The following is a 5,750-nucleotide window of genomic DNA, read 5'->3' as shown; positions in this document are numbered from 1 at the left end:
AGAGAGAGAGAGAGAGAGAGAGAATGTGTGTGTATATGTTGGTTGGAACAGTACTTTGTTACATATATGTTATACAGTAGTCTCCGCCTAAGATCCCGGTGCTCGGGAGCAAGGAAATGCGGGATCTTAGGCGAACCGGGATCTTAACCGATGAACCCAGGGAAGAATCTATGGAGACCCATGTTAAGGCTCACAATCGATAAAATGGTCTCCCTCCACTCTAAGATGAACTGGCGTGCCCCCTTGGTGGGTTTATGGCATATGGCGAGCGAAGAGTGGTTAACTTTGATGACCTATCGCAGTGCATAGGGGCATGAGGCGAGCCTTTTTCACTTATTATCCTATCATGAGTCTCAAGATCTACGCTTCAGATGCCCCTCCCCTTTACCTGTCGATAATCTATAGCTTTCCATCTCTGACGGTGTCCCCCCCCCCCCCCCCAAACCGCCTTTGTCGTTACACACCATTACGTTGTAAACACACCAATTAAAAGTCAGTCTGTCTCGCAATTTCGGGAATAGAGACAACTGCTGTAATGGTCAGGGAAGAGTTTGTTCACAGTTCAATGTGATTCCACCTGGAGGGAGCATATAGGCCCTACCCACCCAGCGAGTGATGTAAGTTTAGGGGGAGAGCTCAGGTGTGAGTGCGATGCGTGGGGAAAACAAACGTGTCGGTCAGTTCACACCCCGGTGTGATCCCGTCTGGGACAAACAATGTATCGCTTCATCGAGTTTTACAACGCATATATATGTGATCACATTCATGATAGTGGCTGATCTTTGACGCGACGGACAGTTTGTTGATCTCAACTTTTCACTCTTGGTTGATCGGCTGTCCCGCCCGGGTTTTTGTTCCGCAAATTATGATCTGAAATGCGGGATCTTAGCCGAATGTAGACCTTCAGAGTGAATCAGAGCGGGATCTTAGGGGTGACTTTTGTATAGTAAAAATTCTGTTTTCTTAAAACAGCGGGATCTTAACCCTCATCCAGCGGGGAGCCGGGTTTATGTAGCCCGATAAGCCTATTTCGGCACCTCGCCTGCGTTCTGGTCCCGAATCAGTGTAGCCCCTGGCTCAGCGCACGCGCATCCTCTTACGTGTCATTCGGGTCCCGACTCGGATCCCCATTCACGCAGGTCAAGTGTGTGTGCGTCAGTCTGCTTGAGTTTGTGTGCGTTTGTGGCCTTCTCCTAGAACCGCCTGCGTTGGTTCGTAATCGAGGCATACGTCTCATTCAAAACATGCCAAGCTGGTAGTTCTAGATGTTCGTCCAATGAAATTATAGAAGAAATTGACCCACTTAAACATGAGGAGCTCGAAAGGATAGTCAGGAAACAAGACTTTCATAAAATATTTCAAATGAGCTTGATTTTGTATGAAATGATACAACCTGATAAAAAATAAGCTTGTTTGATAGTTTTGAATACCCGTGTGCAGGTACAAAGAACAATTTGAGTGTAAAACATTCGGAAATTGACCTAAATTATCCCCTTTTGAACTTCAGGTCATTCATAACAACAAGAGCGTCCAGAAAGGTTATTCGAATGGGCGTAACTACTCGTAATGTCTTATCAGCTTATGAGAGGGGGTTATTCATGTGTTTGTAACACTTTATAAATAGAAAGCTATGAAGGATAGAGCGTTATTTTCATCATCGGTAAACACACTCCCGCGATATTCATGGCGAAAACACACGTTTCCCGGCGCGCGCTGTACACCAACAGTACACACTGAGTGACCCCGGCAGCCTGCCCGGCACGTCCGACGTAATCGGTTGCTGATAAGATACGCATCTGGGCACAGACGCAGGATAAGAGTTAAGCGAACCGGGATCGTAAGCGGTGGGATCTTAGGCGGAGACTACTGTATCTTCAAAAGGTACTGCGGGAAAACAAGACTACTCAACTTTGGCAGTAACCTATTTTGCATTTAGTCACCCCTAAAGCAAAAACTAAATCACAAAAAAATCCCTTAACGCCCCCACACCCTAAACCACACCTTACACACACACAAAAAACAAACACACACACGGGCCACTCCATTCGCAAATAACCAAATAATCTCGAGAACGGAAACCGTTTGGAGAAATATAGAGTTCAAGCTTATTTTCCCGAGCGTTCGGGGGAATAGAGCTGGCCAAGGGGCTCAAGCGGCTATTTGGACTCAAAACTCCAATGCGAGTGCGCAATCAATGGGTGTACCGGATGTGAAACGGACAGGCAATTTGACTTTGGCCTTCCTCGGTTTCTACGATCTGGCCAAAATTTTCAACACAAATTAAGAAAAGTATCAGTGACGTCAAAAGTAGAGCTGTACTCTGGTAGCAAACCCGCTTGTGCTAGCAAGCCCCTAGTTCAAGTCACAAGCCTCAAATCACTAAGTCAAATTATCAAGTCAAATCACCAGCATGATAAGTTGAATCTAGCCTAAGCTTCAAGTCAACACCAACTAGCAATCCTCCGCGAAGCCAATGGTGTCAGACCCCCTCATCCTCCCTACCCTGCTTGCAATCCGCGGAGCCACTTACGTTACAAAAAGAGAGAGACCCCACTCACAGTTGAGTGTCACTGCGCGCAAGAGCTGGAGTTTGCTTGATTAGTCGAAGTCGAAGGCTTGCAAGCAGCGGACGGCTATCAAGTCTAAAATCTCGCTCGCAGCAAGACCGTCGCAGTGTGAACTCTGAACCGTGGAGGAAGGGAGAGGCTGTGCTTGCTTTGGTGCAAAATATAGAGAGCTTGAAGCTATTTTTAACTTCCCGCCGTTGATCAGCTGAGTGAGTGAATGAAGTGAGAGGAAGAAGGGTATTGTAGTAACAGAAACCTAGCAATGTTAACATTGCTAGATTTCTAGTAGTAAAAAGTAGACTAAGATTACCTTAAAAAGGAAAACTCCACGGGTCGTTGTGATTGGCTTTTGTATCGTGTGTATGTAGCCTATTTTGTAGATATTTTACACTCCCAATGACATAATACAGAACATTTGAGAAGGGTTAGGCCTACTTCAACCCAATGTCAGGGCCAACCTAGGCTGAGAGGGAACAATGCCCCAGCAGAGGTTCTCAGAAAAAATTTCTCCCCATACAGGAATTGAACTAAAGTCTTTTGCGGGTGACGATGAAGCGCTTGGCCTGAGCACATTTTTAAAAAAGGCCTTGGCAGCGTAAGAATAGCCGATCCGTTATTAATTTTTAAGTGCATTGAATACAGCTTTTTCTTTTTTACAAACAACCCGACTGAGGAAAAAAAACAATCTTGCTCTTTTGGGGCAAGCCCCTCAACGCAAATAACCAGAATCTTCTGTAATAATATATGTACTGAGCCCACAGCCAAGAGTTCGCGACGTCACGACACAGTACAGCAAGACTGTATGCGAGTCACAACTCACCGGAAGTTCCCCCCGGTAGCGAGCGGGAGGCAAATCAAATCACAAGCCTGCTCGCAAGCCTCTTGCCTAAGCCGTCCGCTGCTTGCAAGCCTTCGATTAATCAATCAGACTCCAGCTCTAGTCAAAAGTGAACAACAGTTGCAAAATCTGAAATACTATAAAACAAAGGCAAACTGAGAAACGGCAATCTTAGCTCAAAACAGGGAAAAAAAGTTTCAGAACAACAAAGGATTGTCACTCTATCAATAGGTCTAGACTAAACCCGCTTCATTTGACGAGAAAGACAAAAATCATTGATCAATTGGAAGTCCATTCAGAAATTAAGAAGATCACAATCAGAAAAAAGTTAAAACGCTTCCAAAAGGAACAAAAAAGTCAGTCATTCAAAGTAACAGTGGCAGTGGTCTAAAGGAAAAGCTTATATTTTCTAACAGCATACTTTACATATCTAGATCTAGATCTAGATCTAGAGAATCTAGAATCTAGAATCTAATCTAGATCTAGATCAAATAAAATCAGGACAACACAATACCGCGCATAGGAGTTTTGAGTCCAAATAGCCACGGGAGGTTAGGCATTTTCCCCGCTAAATTTCTCCGGGATTTCGTAAATGTTTTATAATAACGTACAAGGCTTAGCCTAACATGTAATTTTGTTCATGGAATAGCCCTGGAAGGTTCTTTTTTTGGGGGTAAAATAAGTGTTTTACGGCGCTCGCAACAGCATAAGGTCGTATGTAACAAAGTATTAATGAACTAAAAAGCCATCAAGTGCCAGATATATACATGTATACATATATACATATATAAGATAATATATACTTTTATATATATTTTATTATATATTTTTTTAAAATACACACACACACACACACACACACACACACACACACACACACACACACACACACACATACATATATATATATATATATAATATATATATATATATATATATATATATATATATTATCGTGCATATGGTTCTCTATCTTTGACTTTGTTCGGGAGCTTTAAAAAAAGGCTAAGCTAGGCTTACATTATCCTGATCTTTCACTGTCACCCATCTGTTTTAGGCTCTCCAAGCAGGTTGCTTTAGTGGGTCTACCTCTGCCTCGGATCGTTTGCCCTCAGTTTTGTCAGTGAGGAGAGCTAGATATATAAAATATACATGTAATCTGGTTGTCCGCCCGTTCTTCCTTTGTTGATTACAACCTGCATGCGTGTTTGCTGGGCGGTGAGTTTCGTTGATAATTTCAAGACCAACTAGGGGACGTTGGATACATGGGGCACCTGCAGTAACTCATAAACCGTGCGGTTCTCCGATGTGCTATACTTCTATGAACGAACTACAGCCCTCGGATTTGTTCCCGCCCTCGGCTTTCGATTTCCTTTCTGGATATCCAAATTTTTTATGCTGATTTTATTGGATTTGCTGAGAGACAATCCCTTCGTGTTGTTACATGCAGAAACAGAGAATACCAAAGACATTATTTTCCTTTGTTGTCATTATTTCAACATGCACGTACTGTTTTCGTTTCTATCTTTTGCGAATCGTAGAACTTGCAATCACATGTTGAATTTCACCAAGTTGAGGTTGGGATAGATGGGACAAAAAAAACAACAACCCCCCCCCCCCTTGTTGTTGGGATGCTTGGGACACAGTGTGGTGACAGTAGTTATTATCCTTGTTCTTACTCAGATTTAAGACTTTGATATACTATGTCACTGAAATTGACTATTTGTTTCTCCAGATCATTCCTCAAAACTACCATATTATCGGAAGACAGAAAGAAAGCAAGGCTTGGTGAAGAATATTGCAGCTGTAGCCATTCAGATATAACGGTACCATCTTGCCGAATCCCTCACTTTTGGGAACTACCTCCAGAACAAAAGGGATGATCATGTCATTTCCTGTCAAGTTTACAGTTCAATCATTGACACAAATCACATATCAAAGACAAATTCCGGTTAATTGATAACGCTTGTCAGGATAATTTCAGAATTTGTTGTTCATTGTTGATTTCCCTCACTTTTTAAAGATTTTCAACTCAATTGTGGATTCCATGTGGTTCTAATTAAAGATCACGTGTATAATCTTCATGTCTTGTCCGTTTATTGATAGAGTATAGACAACTTTATTTACTTGTCCCATGTATCCTTTTGTTTTGTCCCATTCATCCCTCACCTGTCCCATCCATCCCAACTTCTGATGATGTACGAAACAGTGGCAATGTAAGAAAACCAATGGGCTTTAGTTGACGCCAGTCGCTATCAGAATAGACTCCAAGAGGACATTCTTTTAGCACAAGTCAAAGGTTTATTTACAACTTCCATTGTTTCTGAGATACATGCATGATATCA

Source organism: Aplysia californica, unplaced genomic scaffold, assembly GCF_000002075.1.
Source record: "Aplysia californica isolate F4 #8 unplaced genomic scaffold, AplCal3.0 scaffold00015, whole genome shotgun sequence".
NCBI lineage: Eukaryota > Metazoa > Mollusca > Gastropoda > Aplysiida > Aplysiidae > Aplysia > Aplysia californica.
This window is presented reverse-complemented; position numbering follows the sequence as displayed.